Source organism: Psammomys obesus, unplaced genomic scaffold, assembly GCF_907164565.1.
Source record: "Psammomys obesus unplaced genomic scaffold, mPsaObe1.curated_primary_1811, whole genome shotgun sequence".
NCBI lineage: Eukaryota > Metazoa > Chordata > Mammalia > Rodentia > Muridae > Psammomys > Psammomys obesus.
Window position 1 is genome coordinate 7,476,159 of NW_026596433.1, and position 17,132 is coordinate 7,493,290.

Below are 17,132 nucleotides of genomic sequence, written 5' to 3' on the forward strand. Positions count from 1 at the left end.
GTGTTAGGTTTTGAACTGGAGAAATCAGGGACTGGAATCTAAAAGTCTATTTAATTTTCATTAGTGCTTATACGAACCATATTCCTTCATACATGCTTTGCTAGTCTGAAGGACAGTCAGTTTGTATTCAGCTGGCAGGGACTTAAGGGAGGAAAGGCTGATTGAAAGTCCTTTTTTCTCCAGCATACCCAGAGACTGCTTTGTGGAGCATGACCCGGAAGGTTGAATTTTCTCTAAAGGAAGGATGAGACTACCCCCCACTCTTGTTCCCTAGGGAACACTCATGTCATGAAGAGTCTCCGAGAGTGAGTCTGCTTCTAAATTATGGGTTGGCAAACTTTCTGTGAAGGGTCAGATAATAAACTTTTAGATCTTGAAGTCCAGATGGTCCCTGTCATGGCTACTCAGCTCTACCATTGACAGTGCAGTCACTGACAGTATATATACGAATGGTGTGACTGTGTTCCAATAAATGTTTATGGACAATGAAACCTGAATATCATATAAACCTCATGCACTGTGATATAGTCCTCTTTTGACTTTTCCAACCATTAAAAAATATAAATATAATTCTTAGCTGGGGAATGCATAACAGGAGTTGGCAGAGCGGATTCTGCTCAGAGTTCCCAGGTTTCTAACCCTGTTCTAAACCAGTATTAATTCCTAAAAGCCTCAGGAAATTTAGAGTACGGAAGCTTTCATTTAAAATGATATTTTAGTTTGCTTTTACACACAGCATCCTCTTACCTATAAGTGGAATTTCTCTTCATTTCTCTCATGTTTTGGTCAGGTCATAAATATGTCAGCGTTTGGAACAGAATCTCGTGGGAATTTGGTAGTAATAAACACCATGTCTGTCTTGCTTGCATTTGCTTTGTTTTCGGTTCTCAGGCATGTCCATGTCACTGTTCCCTGCAGTGGGGCCCGGAGGTTCTGCTTCTGGCCTCTGCAGTGCTGCTGGCCTGGCATGCTGGGAGGACTGTGGCACGAAGCCTCCTTCAGTTTCGTCCCTTGTCAATGACAGATGGAATAGGACAGTGAACATCCCTTGATTGGTTATCTTTGAGACATAGTCTCCATCTCCTTGAGTTTTTCCTCACAGGACTAGATCTCCAGTTGTCCGCAGTTAAAACCTGCCCTCAAAGAAACCCTGACTTCTTCCTCTCCATTCCCTTTCCTTCCTGCTGTATTTATTGGTGCTTTCCCAGGGCTATCTCCCTAAGAACTGCTTGCTTGTAAGGTTCCTAGAAGTCTTATATTCCTGTGCACAAAACCAGTCTTCTGTAAAGAATGATGCCTGCCGCACAAGCTGTTAAATCCTAGCTTGCCACACCTCCTTTGGCTATTAGAGGGGTTTTCTTTCCTCCTCACTTATTCTCAGTTATAAGGAAGGTTGTCATACCTACCAGAAGTCTGCAGGATTGGTAACTCTGGAACATTCCAAAAAGTGGCACAGCATCTCCACCGAGGCTACCCTGATACCTGTATCCCAAAAGCATAACACATAGCATGGAAAAATAGGTTGCAGAGGACAAAAGCACTTTTCACCTTTCCACAGCCATCCTTTACGTTAGTCAAAGGGTTCTTCTTGACAGCTTGCATTCCCCATTCCAAATATAGAGTTCAGGTAGATGAAAGTGATGAGGTCTCTGCAAAAACAGGAAGCTTTGAGGCATTTCCCTTTGCAGCTAGTTTTCTGCAGATTTCCTCCTGCTCCTTTAGCTCTGGCCTGTCTGCTCACTTTTCTTTCAAGTTGTCTATGCTTTTTTTTTTTCCTTTTATTTTTCTTTTTAGTTACATTTTGTTAACTCTGTGTCCCAGCTGTATCCCGCTCCCTCATTCCCTCCCCAACCCCACACTCCCTCCCTGGTCTCCTCCCTGCCCCTTTCCAAGTCCACTGATAGGGGAGGACCTCCTCCCCTTTCATCTGACCCTGTTTTATCAGGTATCTTCAGGGCTGGCTGCAAAGTCTTCCTCTGTGGCCTAACAGACTGCTCCTCCCCTGGGGGGGGTGTCAAACAGCCTGCCCTTGAGATCCTGTTAGAAATAGTCCGTGTTCCCCTTACTTTGGAAAACTACTTGGTTACTGAGCTATCACCGGCCACATCCGAGCAGAAGTTCTAGGTTATATCTATAGATGGTCCTTGGTTGAGTGTCAGTCTCAGAAAAGACCCTGTGCCCAGATATATTTGGTCCTTGTAGAGCTCCTATCCTTTCCATATCATACTAACTTCCCTTCTTTCATATGATTCCCTGCACTCTGCCGAGGGTTTGGTTATGAGTCTCAGTGTCTGCTTTGAAACACTGCTAGGTAGAGTCTTTCAGATGCCTTTTGTGGTAGACTCCTGTCATAAGTTCAATGCACATCCCATTTGTCTTTCTAAATGAGGATTAATCACCTTCGCCTGTGTCCACTTTCTTGATTATCTTCTTTAGGTGTGTAGATTTCATTATGTTTATCATATCTTGTAGGTCTATATAAGCGAGTATATACCAAGTTTGTCTTTCTCCTTCTGGGATACTTCACTCAGAATGATCTTGTCTAGATCCCACCACTTGCCTGCAAATTTCATGATTTCCTCCTTTTTGATTGCTGAGTAGTATTCCATTGTGTAAAAATACCACAATTTCTGTATCCATTCCTCCGCTGATGGACATCTGGGTTGTTTCCAAGTTCTGGCTATTACAAATAAAGCTGCTATGAACATGGTTGAACAAATGTCCTTGTTGTATACTTGAGCAAATTTTGGGTATATACCTAGGAGTGGTATAGCTGGGTCTTGAGGTAGCACTACTCCTAGTTGTCTGAGAAAGCGCCAGATTGACTTCCATTCAATGGAAAAAAGACAGCATCTTCAACAAATGGTGCTGGACCAACTGGATGTCTATATGCAGAAAAATGAAAATAGATCCATATTTATCACCCTGCACAAAACTAAAGTCTAAGTGGATCAAGGACCTCAACATAAAACCAGATACTCTAAATCAGTTGGAAAAAAAAGTGGGAAACAGCCTAGAACTCATTGGCACAGGAGACAACTTCCTGAACAGAACACCAACAGCACAGGCTCTAAGAGCAACAATCAATAAATGGGACCTCATGAAACTGAAAAGCTTCTGTAAAGCAAAAGACACTGTCATCAAAACAAATAGACAGCCTACAGATTGGGAAAGAATCTTCACCAACCCTTTATCTGACAGAGGGCTAATATCCAGTATATATAAAGAACTAAAGAAGCAGAAAATCAACAAACCAAGTAATCCACTTAAAAAATGGGGAACAGAGCTAAACAGAGAATTCTTGAAAGAGGAACATCGAATGGCAGAGAAACACTTAAAGAAATGCTCAACCTCATTAGCCATTAGGGAAATGCAAATCAAAACGACCCTGAGATTTCACCTTACACCCATCAGAATGGCCAAGATGAAAAACTCAAGTGATAGCACATGCTGGAGAGGTTGTGGAGAAAAGGGAACCCTCCTCCATTGCTGGTGGGAATGTAAACTGGTTCAACCACTTTGGAAGTCAAGTTGTCTATGCTTTATGGTGCTGGAATGAGCTATTCAAAAACATTCATCTTATTTTTATTTTTTATTTTTTTGAGTATTCTTAGCAGCTAGAAGGTATCTTTGGTAACCCGGGCTCTCTACACCCCCCTTTCATTCGCTGGATGCGTGTGCTTGCTCTCCTAACATGCTTTCTACGGGGTTCCGCTTCCTGCTTTTGAGAAGCACAAACATTTAGCTAGCTTGCATTGCGACGGGAGATAGAATAGCCCCAATTCACGCTTCTTTTTAGGGTAAAAAACATTTCTTTTTGAGAAAAGAGGTAGAAACTGGATAAAAGGGGCTAGAAAGGTCAATCGTTCTCTCATAGCAGCAGAGGGGAGATTGGTGTGCTAAAACACTTCAGGGGAGTAAGCATGCAGCGGTCTGTCAGGAGAGTGCTGCTAAACAAAATCCCATGTTATCCAAAAGTCTTCAGTAAAAAGGCTTGGTACAATTTCAGAGTGAATTATCAGAGGATAAGGAACGTGTGCCTCAATAACGATCATTAAATTAATCTTAAATCTTAACCAATGTCTAATTTTTACTTGTAGCCAAAAACACCCCAGGTGGTCTGGCCTGGAGAACAGTCTGAAAGGGTTAAGCGAGGGAGGGCCAGTGAGATGGCTCAATGCATAAGGGCATTTGCTCACAAGGCTGGCGACTTGAGTTCCATCCTCAGAACTCACGTGGTATATGGAAAGAGCCAACTCAGGAAAATTGTCTTCTGACCTCCACACATGCACCATGGTACAAGTGCACACACAGGATAATAATAATAAAAAAAAATGTTAAAAAGGAGGATGGGACCGGGAGGAGAGAAGGTAGGGAGCTATAAGCAAGATGTAAAGTGAATGAATTAATAAATTGATAAAAAGAAATAGCATCTATGTACACACACACAAACACACACACAATCTTCTTTGTAACATGAGGAGAGAGATTAATGTGACATGTAAGCAGAAGGGAGAACTATTTGAGAGGATGTCTCAGGGAAATGGAGAAAGGGATAAGAACACACCATAACACACATGAAACACTACCCTAGAACCTATTATGCTGTATAACTAGCCTAAGCCACATAGCTCTGCTTAATGCTTTTCTAACTGTGACATTACCAGATGCTCCCATTGACTTACCCCAAATATTTTAAAAAATTAATTTTACTGCAATCTCTAAGTTAGTTGTTCAAGCCCCAAACACCCAGAGCCACACTATCCCAGTACCTACTAGCCTTGAGTTTATTAAACATGAACTCAAATAAATTGAAAACTTGCTTCACATTCAAAAAATAAATAAAAAGATGGTCTAGAAAGCACACTGCTATGAACCATACTTATCTGCTTAAAATGAAATGGCCATATTCATATGGTTTTAGAACGTGACTGAATTTATACTAATGTATTTGTTGATGAATACCATTCAGAAAAAGAAAACCTATGTGGAAACAGTTCCATGTGGATAAAAAGGTATGAATTAGATGAATCTTGCCATTTAACTTTTTTTTTTTTTTTTGGATTTTTTGAGGCAGTACTTCTCTGTGTAGCACTGCCTGCCTGGAATTCGCTGTGTAGATCAGGTTGGCCTCGAACTCAGAGATCTGCCTGCCTCTCCCTCCTCATTACTGGGATTAAAGCTGTGTGCCATCTTTCTCAGACAATTAGGAATAGTGCTACCTCAAGATCCAGCTATACCACTCCTAGGCATATATCCAAAAGATGCTCAAGTATACAACAAAGACATTTGCTCAACCATGTTTGTAGCAGCTTTATTTGTAATAGCCAGAACTGGAAACAAGACAGATGCCTCTCAGTTGAGGAATGGATACAGAAATTGTGGTACATTTACACAAAGGAATATTATTCAGCAATTAAAAACAAGGAAATCATAAAATTTTCAATCAAATGGTGGGAAATAGAAAAGATCATTCTGAGTGAGGTATCTCAGAATCAGAAAGACACACAGGGTATATACTCACAAATAAGTGGATATTAGGCATATAATATAGGATAAACATATTAAAATCTGTACACCTGAAGAAACTAATCAAGAAGGAAGACTCTGGCTAAGATGCTCAATCCTCATTCAGAAAGACAAAGAGGATGGACATCAGAATAGGGAGAAAACAGGGAACAGGACAGGAGTCTACTACAGAGGGCCTCTGAAAAACTCTACCCTGCAGGGTATCAGAGCAGATGTTGAGACTTATAGCCAAACTTTGGGCAGAGTGCAGGAAATCTTATGAAAGAAGTGGGTAAGGTCTGGAGGGACAAGCACTCCACAAGAAGAGCATCAGAACCAAAAATTCTGGGCACAGGGGTCTTTTCTGAGACTGATACTCCAACCAAGGACCATGCATGGCGATAACCTAGAACCCCTGCACAGATATATCCCATGACAGCTCAGTCTCTAACTGGGTTCCCTAGTAAAGGGAACAGGGACTGTCTCTGACATAAAGTCAGTGGCTGGTTCTTTGATCCCCTCTCCCTGAGGGGGGAGCAGCCTTACCAGACCACAGAGGAAGACAATGCAGTCACTCCTGATGAGACCTGATAGACTAGGATGAGAAGGATGACCTCCCCTATCAGTGGACTGGGAGAGGGGTGTTATGCCAGGTTCACAAGACCCTCAGAGACCACCAGGAGATGACTTGATGCAATTGCAAGAGAGCTTTATTACGAGAGCGATCAAACTCGGGACCCAAGTCTCACTGGCGCAGCAGTAGAGAAGTGGGACCCCAAGCTCTGAGTGAACAGGATTTTTAAAGGGAAAGTCTGTGAACTGGGGGTTTCCATGGCAGCAAGCAGGGGGGCACAAGCCTTGGCGTTACAGAATTGGGTGAAGTTTAGCAGGGCGGCGTGACCTTTTCTGAGGCACATAATCACAATGGCTAAAGCATATAATCACAATGGCTATTTTTCTAAACCATATCTGAAACATTGGGGAGAATTTTCCCACCCGATTCTCAACTGATTCCCATTGATTATTGCCAGGGAGTTTGTCTCCATTTTCTATGAAGCATTTATTCTGTTATATTTCCTAGAGGCTGTTGCTAGGAGAGTTAACTTTGTTTTCTGCCAGGTGTACATTCTTTGATATTTCCTGGTACCTGAATTCAGTTCCCAGTCAAGATCTTTATTTCAAAATGGAGTTATATTCAGGCTATCTTAAGCTCTTCAGAGCATGGGTGGAGAAGAGGGAGGGAGGGTGGGATTGGGAAGGGAAGAGGAAGGAAGCTGCAGGTGGGAAAAAGTGAATAAACTGTAATTAATAAAAATATAAATAAAAAAGAAAAAAAAAGACACCACATACCCGAGCCAAATAAAAGGGAGAAATCAAATTTAAAAAAAAAAGGTGTGTGCCATCACTTCCTGGCTTAACATTATTATAATTGTGAATTTTGGTAGATCAATAGATTTCTTAACTAATTGTATATGTGTACCCTGGGTACTACAATGTTTAAGTTGTACTCTCTGGCTTAAGCAGTCTTTCTTTAGAAATTTCATAATTAGCACAAAAATTGTACAAAAAAAACCATGTGTTTTACACACTGATAAATTCTGTTCTTCCACTGTATTTTGGAAACACTTGGAGTATGATATCATCTTTGACCCTGATTGAGGTTGACTTCCTTCCTTCTTTGTTTACATCCTTCCTCCACTTACTCAGTATTTTCAGGTCATGAATTATGCGCTGCATACTATTACACTATTCCTTATGTCCTCACGGAGCGGAGCATACTATCTTGTCTTGCAAACCAATCAATGTGGACTGAGGCACACATGAACAACAGCCATACCTAGCATCATTGTGTTTCAAAACAAGCCACTTGTGAAAGTTACATGATGGCTGTTAGTCTCTGAGAGCTGCTGGCTGACCTCATGTCACTGTAGGTATATGCCATACAGGAGATAGTACAAAGACAGGGTCCATCTTCTATAGCTCAAAAATCCCGTCCTTTCCTGCTTAATGGAGTAAACCCTCAGATGAAGACTTTTACACTGCGGATGGATGTCCACCATGGGAGTATCACTGCCCACCTCAGTTCATTATCCCTTGGGATTCTCAGCTGCATGTCCTCAGGCATCACCACCTTTTAAGCTGCCGTGGTCGCTCCATCTCACACCTCATCACTTCTTGCACTCTTTGTGAGCTCTGAGCTCTATTACAGACTCCATCCAAAAATGCATTATTTTCAAATTAAATAGAAATTAATCAAGCTTTATTCACTGTTAGAATAGTTTTTTTTTTTTTTTTTTTTTTTTTTTCCCTTCAAACTATCAGAACAGGGCCTGTTTAGTTGTTCATTATCAGGATGAAAGAATTCACATGGCAAATGTTATAGAAAAGACTTTGTGAAAATTTTGTTTTTATTTCTTTCTATATTGATTCATAAACCTTACCTGGCAATATAGTACCTTAATATTTTGTTTCATTGAGCTGAAAAGAGTTGAGATATTTGCTGAATGTCCTACTGAGGTCTCAGTTCTACTGATTTATGTAACTTTGGTGAACTTCAGCAGGATATTACTCTGAGTACGTCTTAAGGCAAACTGATGAAAAAAAAATCATAATTTCTGGTTATCTCATTTTAATAATTCTGTAAGTTCTGTTCATAGATGTATAGTACTTGTTATTGATAAGATTATTTAGTGTTGGTTTAAATGAAAGTACACCAGAGATGGAAGGATTCCTATATGAGATGCTTTCATTATTATTTAGAAGTGTTCATTTCATAAAGTAGTATTTCACCTTAAACAAATCAAATGGATGCGTCCAGAATGGCTAGCCTTCAATCAGGCCATTGTGCGGCCCTCATGGATATTAATCATGTGTCACAACTAAGCCAGTAGGTGTGTGTGCTTATTTCAAAACTTTTTTTTTTTTTATCCTACTCTGATGTGGAATTTAGGACTTTGTTTATTTAGAAGATGATGAGAAAGCTGGTTCTTTGGAGTACTCATAAAACTTTACAGAGACAATGCTTAAGTCCTTTAGTCAAAACAGCGCATTTCCGCTACTTTAATGACCTCCCGGAGTTGTAACTTGCTTGTGCTTTGAAGCATTCTAGCATTTGTTGGTGGTTTTTAATGTCAGGTATTCAGGTCAAGATGCAAACTGATTTATCTTGACTGAAGGTTGACACTGGCTTTTTAAATCTAATTTTAGGAGCCCAAGGAAATAATATTAAAGTTGGCAGCCTAAGAAGATAAGGTGTTTGTTATACTATCAAGTATTCACGTAAAAATTCAACTTAGCTAGTCTGGCTCAGAGTTGCATGGCTCTTTCAGGCATTGACATTCAGGAGTTAGTGACTGAGATATCAAGTTGGAAGCACTTCCTGTAAACTCTGACTTCGTGCAGGCGGAACATTTAGTTTAATGCTGGCTTCAGATTGCAAAGCCAATGATCGCAGTGATGAACTGGAAGGCCCACACATGGTTAAGGAAGGCAGACAAAAAGAGGGGACTGAAATGATCATCTGTGTTTATTTTTATTCACAAAGCATTTCTGAGGCCCTTAAGTATGTTATGCAGAAGCATTATGGACAGAAAGATAAATAAGGCTCAAAGGAGGAGTTACAAGAAATAATCAAAATAGCTATGTGTAAAACAGTGTTTGTTGAAGCCCAAAAGCACATCTTCTATACAAATGTGGTTATTTGTAACACAATGATTCTACAATGAATAAAACAATTGACTCAGAGAGGCTCAGTAACATGTTTAAGTCACAGGGAGCCAATGGAGAATTAAGACTTGACTCTTATTTTATCTTTAATCCAGTGTCATTGGCTTAGAAATATATAGGCCAGATTATATGTAGTATTTATTTTAGATCAAGCCAAACAGTTTGTATTAATGAATGAATGAATGAATGAATTTTCATAAAAATGACAGATACTGGCATTCAATTTTTTCTCTTTTAGATTTTTATTGGTTCTTTTAAAATTCACATCATGCATCCCAACCCCACTCATTTCCCCCTGCCCTCACACCCACTTTCCACTCTTGCAACCTCCCTCTCAACAGAGAAAAAAAAAATATTATTGCTGAAGGTGTACTGTGTCACAGTCTGTCCCTCAGTATATCCTTTAGTCCACACTTCTTTGCTTGCATATATTCATTGCAATGAGTCATTGGTCTGTTATGAGGCCCCTGGCCTGTGCCTCTCTGTCAATACTGAAACTTCACTGGGACTCCTCTCCAATATCCTATTGTTGTCCTGTGTCATGGAGATTCTGTAGTTTTTGGATCTGTAGGACCTGAAAAAGTATGAAACTATAGAATGATTATTAAGAATTAATATTGATCCATATATTAGTAATGCAGTGGTTACTCTTTAACAAGTTGCATTCCCAATTAACCACATAGAGAGACTAGGATTTATTTAGTGTAATGCACAATACTGAGAAATAATTACTCTATCCTAAACCTCCAAGTTAGTCTAGTTTCCTCCCTCCAAATTTTCCAGTCATACTTGCTTTTTAATCATCTCCTAGGTCTGGTTCATTTTTCCTGATGCTCCCCAGTCTTGTCCTTGTGGCTTCATCTCTTCCTTCCTCTTTTCTCCACCATGAAGGTCACAGTAAATGTGGCCCAGGTTCTGATATTGCTTTGCTGTAGCTTTCCAGTCTTGGGGGAATTATTCTATTATTTTTCACCCAAGAAGTCAGGGTTTGTTACAAATGGTAAATGCATTTCAAAATTAGTGACACTTTCCTTAAATTTTCTCAAACCCAACACATCCACAGGTTGCCATTAAAATTCTTGATAATCTTTGTGGATGATTATCATCTGCTGGTTTTTTGCTGTATACTAACTGAGTAAGCTTAAGTTTGTTTTCTAACAACCTTTGGTTGGCTTTTTTTATTTTTAAATTTTGTCTCTGAGTAGTCTCCGTAATTAATAGTTTAAACTCCTTTCTTAAGGTTTGCTTCAATATTTCATGCCTCTTTAGTGCTTGTGTCTCTTTCATCCTAGCATTTTGTTCAACCTGATTTATAGTTTTTTGTAACTTTTGTTCTAATGTCTCCTTAAGCCTTGTCTCCATGATGTTTTTTTTCTCTCTGTTGTTCATTTTGCTCTATAAGGTCTTATATCTTTTCATTTTTAAGCCCTGTTTCCATATTTTATTTTTTCCTTATATTCTAATTTGGTATTTTAGAATCTACTTTATTTTTATCTATTTATTTTAATAAGATGTCCTGTAAATCTTGTCTCCATAGTTCAGCCTTCTCTCATGTTGATCTGTAGAACTTTGTGCCTTCTGTTCTAATGTCTTCTCTAAGTGTTGTCTCCGAGATTTATATTTTTCTCTCTGTTGTTCATTCTGATCTATAAATTCCTCATTTTTTCTTCCAAATCCTGTATCTTTTTCTTATAGTTCTTTTCTTTTTAATTTTTAATTATAAAAATTTCTACACTTTTTTCTAAGGCCCTTGTTTTAAGAAGGTATAGAAAGCCATTATGATTATTATAATGCTTCAGGAATGCTTCATCATTGCATGGGGGCTATGCTAATATTCTCTGTATCATTCCAATTTTAGTATATGTGCTACTGAAGAGAGCAGTTTTTTATTTTTTAATTCTTTATTAATTACACTTTATTCACTTTGTATCCCTCCTGTGGTTCCCTCTCTCCTCCTGTCCCAATCCCTCCCTTCCTCCACCCTCTGCATACATGTCCCTCCCCAAGCCCACTGATAGGGGAGGTCTTCTTTCCCTTCCTTCTGATCCTAGTCAATTAGGTCTCATCAGGAGTGGCTGCATTATCTTCCTCTGTGGCCTGATAAGGCTGTTTCCCCCTCAGGGGGAGTTAATTAAAGAGCAGGCCAATCAGTTCATGTCAGAGACAGTTCCTGTTCCTGTTACTGAAGATAGCATTTTAATTTGTATGCAGCATGGTATTTTAAAATACATATACAAAATATTCACATGTAGCCAATTAAAAATATATATGACACATCAATATTTTAATAGTAAGTCCATACAGCATTTAATTTTGTAACTAAAATATTTTTTTCCATTTTATTTATTTTGTACGCATATGTATATGTACCTATGTGGGCATGTGTGTACCCATTGTGCAAGTGTGGCGGTCAAAGAATAACTTGCTGGAGTTGGTTTTCTCCTTCCACCACGTGAGTCCCAAGGACTGAATTCAAGTCATCAGGTTTGGTGGCAGGAGTTTCTACCCATTCAGCTATCGTGTGCATCCCCTTTGTAATTTTTAAAGAGTACAATGTGTCATGATTAACTATATTCACATTGATGTACAGTAGCTCCCTCGAAATTTACTCCTAGATAACTGTATTTATGTATTCTTTGGTCAGTATTCTTCCAACCTTCTGCTTCCTTACCAACCCAGCATTTATTAAGCAGCCTTATGTGTTTATGAAATTTACTTTTTAAGGTTCTCCATATGAAGTGAAATCTTTCAGTATTTGACTTTCAGTGCCTGGCTTATTTTATTTAATATGTACTTCCAGATAGTACACTGTGGTAAGACTTCTTCATTTTTTTGAGGACACACTATTATTACGTTGTATATTTTGATCACAATTTCTTCATCCATTCATTCACTGCTGTTTCTTGTGTACTGTGGTGAGCATGGCAGTGCAGACTTCTCTGTGAAATGCTGGTTTTGTTTCCTTTGGAATACACCTAGAAATAGGATTGTTGGGTCATGTTACAGTTCTACTTTTAACTTTTTTGGGAGAGTATCCTTGTTGGTTTCCATGTTATCACTAACTTACCTTCCTAACAGCATCATACAAGGGCCCCTTTTTGTTGAAACACATTCTAGAAGTTAGATAGAAGTAAGTTGTGTGGCAGAATTCTGAATACTTACGAGAAAACTCCAAAACAAAACAAAACAAAACACCAAGACAAATGTCTTGTGATCGTAGTTTTTTCAATAAACACAGAATTGTTCTTGAAATGTGCTTTTGTGTCCCTCCCAAGGGCATGGATTTAAGATACATTCAAGAAGACTGTGTGATAGAAGCTAGAATCACATGATTGATGGGCCTCTGGGTAAGTAATGGTCTTGATAACATGAATTTTAGTTGGAAGATCTGGGCACTTTGAGTGGCACTATTCTCGAAGCAAGGGATCTTAGATCATGTAGGAGTGAGGAAACCATGCTGAGCATTCACGTTTGCATGCATGTGAGGCTCTCTGCTTGTTTATTCAAGACGCAGTGTGACCAGCTGCTTCAAGCTTCTGCTACTGTCATCTCCCTTCCATGATAGATTGTAAACTAGATCTGGGAGCCAGATAAACTCTTTCCCCTCTGAGTTGCTTTAGCCAGAATTTTTTATTATAGCAGAAGAAAAGAGTCTAAGACAGGTTGAGTGAAAGTTTCAGAAATCAAGGATTACATTCAAAATTCTAATTAAAGAATGAGTCAGAAAATCATGTCATTCCATCGAATGTGATGACAGGTTACATAGAAAGAGGAGATTTTAAAATTGTATTGGAAACTATACAAATTCATTATAAAATTAGATTGGTATATAAAAGAATAATGTGAAAGCCTTAGAACGAGAAAAACATTCATTACTAATGTCTGGCACATTTAACTTCAGACATTTTTTTTTCCTGTGGGAAAATATACAGATTAAAAAATGGATAGATTCCAGGATTTAACTTTAGATAAACAATTCTCTATTGTATGTGATATTAAGTTCTTAAAAACTCTTTCTATTGTTAAGATTGTAGAATAACTCAAAAATGACTCTGGTTTCACAATGGCTTGTCAAATATCTACATGGTATCTCATGAAGTTAAGTACTGAATTGGAGAAGACTTTGAGATCCTCAGATGGATTTGTTCTCTAGTCTGGACCATTTCAATCTACGGTGACACCAGGACTAGAACCACTGAAACAAGAAATAGTGTTGCACAAGAAGACACTGAGATTCTTTGAAGGCAGCAGAGTTGTTTTGTTGACTATAAGGTCCAAGGAGGTAAAGACTTTGGAGAACTCAAGTATTTAATGAATGCAAGAAATAGTAAGTGAAAAAAAAAAAGAAATAGTAAGTGACTACTGTCTTTCCTCAAAATATTTATTTAATTTAGAAAAAAAAGAAAGAAAATAATTGGAAAAAGTTGTAAACATGTCAAATGTTATGAAAAAAAATCAAGAAAGACAACAAAGTTGGGTGGTTACCCGTTGGCTATTGCAAATTGATTTGGTCTTGCCATGAGCACTGTTTGTAGATCTGTGGAGAGAAAAATCAAATTATAATGAGTGGAAAGATAAAGTGGGATACTAAAATCTGTACGCCTAAAGAAGCTAAGCAAGAAGGAATGGTTAAGATGATCAATCCTCACTCAGAAAGGCAAACAGGATGGACATTGGAAGAGGGAGAAAACATAGAACAAGACAGGAGCCTACCACAGAGGGCCTCTGAAAGAGTCTACCCAGCAGGGTATTAAAGCAGATGCTGAGACTTATAGCCAAACTTTGGGCAGAGTGCAAGGAATCTTATGAAAGAAGGGGGAGATAGAATGACCTGGAGGAGACAGGAGCTCCACAAGGAGAGCAACAGAACAAAAAAATCTGGGCACAAGGGTATTTTCTGAGACCGATACTCCAAACAAGGACCATGTATGGAGATAATCTAGAACCCCTGCACAGATATAGCCCATGGTAGCTCAGTCTCCAAGTGGGTTCTCTAGTAAGGGGAACAGGGACTGTCTCTGACATAAACTCATGATCAAAATGTGTCTGGCTCTTTGATCATCTCCCTCTGAGAGAAGAGCAGCCTTAGTAGGCCACAGAGGAAGACAATGCAGACAGTTCTGATGAGACCTGATAGGGTAGGGTCATAGGAAAGGGGTGGAGGACCTCTCTTATCAGTGGACTTGGGGAGGGGCATGAGAAGAGATGAGGGAAGGAGGGTTGGATTGAGAGGGGATGAGGGTGGGGGCTACAGCTGGGATACAAAGTGAATAAACTGTAATTAATAAAAAATAAATGAATTAAAAGAAAAGTGAACATGAAGACCAGAAAGAGTTAGGGCAACTTCTCATGAGAGGTGTAAGATTGATACTAGGATTTGCTTTTTCATATGAGAAAAACCTGCAACTATTTTAGGTAGAGGGAGACTGAAAGAATAGAGATAAGAACTGATTAGTAAAACAAGGTGAGAAGTGTGGATTGCAGCATTTTGCATCCATTCTTGATGGAAGATATAAAAGGCATGACAATGTACCTACAAAGGAAAAAGAAAAGATCTTCAATAGAGCTTTTCCTATGTGACATTTTCTAAGAAGAGGATGTAAGAATTTGTGAATGAGAAAGTTAGGATTTGAAAAGTGAGTATGAGAGCCACTGTGGTGATGGTAATCTCAGCACTCATGAGATCAAAGTAAAAAGATTGCTTGTGAGTTCAAGTCCAGCTTGTGACCACATAAGACTTTGCCCTCAGAACCAACAAAACCCAACAAAACAAAACAGAACTGTGTTTGCTGAACTGTAAACATAAATAGTCGACAGTGAATCTATTTGTGGCAAAAATAAAAAAATAAAAAACTGACTGGGAACATAAAAAAGGACTACAGATTGACTCTAAAAACATGATCAAAGTGGAAAATTACACTTCTTTTTTAAAAATTTATTTATTTTTTACATTTTTTTCTTTATTAATTACACTTTATCCCCTTCGTTACACTTCTTTTTGATGTCATATTTTATAGACTGCAGGAGTAGATAGATCACTTGGCAAAGGGGGAAAAAGTATGTTTCCCTGAGGAGTTAGTTACCTGTAGGCATAATTGCAATGAGAGTGTATAGAATCTGCAAAGAGAAAACACTGGGACTGAGAGAGAGAGGAACATGATGCTTTGAATCTAAAAGATAAAATAATTTCCGTGGAATGAGAAACTTGCAGCATTCTGTCCTTGGGTGCAGTGTGATGGTTGAAAGTCATTATCAATGGGCAAAGTGCGATGGAAGGGAGTCATCACTGGAGTTTCAGTGTGATAATATTTTCTTGTTAAGACTCTCTAGAAATATCCCATTACATGAGAAGTATTAAGAGGAAAAATAAATGCAAGGCAGGATTAAAAAAAAGTTCATTGTGTCAAATATTGGTTGTCTTTGACTTGTCAGGTCCTTACTCCATCTCCCAATGGGTGTTTGTTCATATAATCCTAGACATATTTGGAAGAGAAACCTCAACTAAGAAAATGCCTCCAACCAGATACTCTGTAGGCTAGTCTGGAGGACATTTTCTTGATTAACAATTGATGGGAGGAATGCATAAGAAATCAGGCTGAGCAAAACATGAGGAGTAAGCCAGTTCGCAGTGTTTTCTTCATGGCTTCGCTTCAGTTCCTGCCTTGAGTTCCTGCTTTGATTTCTCTCTGTGATGGACTGTTAGCTGGAAGTATAAGATGAAATAAACTTATTCCTCCCCAAATTGCTTTTGGTCATGATCTTTATCTCAGCAGCAGAAACACAGCTGAGATGGTTCTTGACATATAAGATCTTTCTATACCATTTAATATTCCTATGAGATTTATTCAAATGAGAAAACTCAAGCTTACAGCTTAAGTAAGTTAATCACACTGTTTAACACTGTTGCAATTGTTCAGTATCTCCTTCCTGTTTGTCTATTTTTAAAAGGTTTATGATATGGAGGGTCTTATTCCTGGTCATATGGGATAGCTGACAAAATGTCACATGCTCACAACAGCATGGATAGCATGGCGTTCATCCTTTTGCAGTAACTGAAACCTCACTCTCAAGATTTTTTTTTTTCCAGGACAGTGGACTCTGATTCAAGTTCTAGATCTTCTGGTGCTAGCATTTTGATCTGGAAAACATTTTAATTCCAAGATCCGGTTTCTTGAAAATAAGCATCATCGGCGTCTCTGTCTCTTAGGAATGTGTAAGAACCGAACAAGATAATTCTTGAAAAGTACACAGCATAAAATGGAGACTAAAGCCAGGCTTCTTCAGATCTGCTGTCAGCATTCATAGGCATAGGAGATATTAACTGTGTTTACTTGCAGGGACTTTGTTGATGTTTTTATACGTTAACTATTATAGGGCAGAGAAGCCTGAACTCCTTTTCTATAACAGACTACAGTAGGGAAAGCGAAGTTCTCTACAGTTGATCTGAGCTTTCCCCACAGCCAGGGCAGAGGACAGCCTGATATTTCTTCTACCTACAACCTAACAGCATTATCATCCTTCAAAGGTGGTGAGCTTGATTTCTCCCTGAAAGGTACCTGAAGTCCAGCCAATGCTACTTTAGCTCTTGACCTACCATCTGACCTATCTAAAATGAGATATAAGAATACAGTGTGACACAGGCCATTCCTAATCCATTCTAGTTTTTTTTTTTAATACTTTTACTATGACTGAAGTTTGTATTAGGATGGGCGCCTCAAAAATAACCCAAATAAAAGTGAAGCAGTGATACCAATCAGAACAAAGATACAGAAATACAAAGGGAAGGAAGCTTCTAGGGTTCAGATACTTCCATTCATCAGTCATTCTTTACCTTTCAATAATTATATTATGTGTAGCAGCAAAGAAACAAAAAGGGGATAAAGGTCTTTGGAGTTATA

General features: G+C 38.7%; 1 non-coding gene across 1 annotated transcript; it reads right to left on the minus strand.

The window, feature by feature from the left end:
• Positions 1-11,012: 11,012 nt before the first annotated feature.
• Positions 11,013-11,114, minus strand: LOC129669621 (U6 spliceosomal RNA). The gene has a single exon (XR_008719053.1). It is a non-coding gene; the product is annotated as a U6 spliceosomal RNA (small nuclear RNA).
• Positions 11,115-17,132: the final 6,018 nt, after the last annotated feature.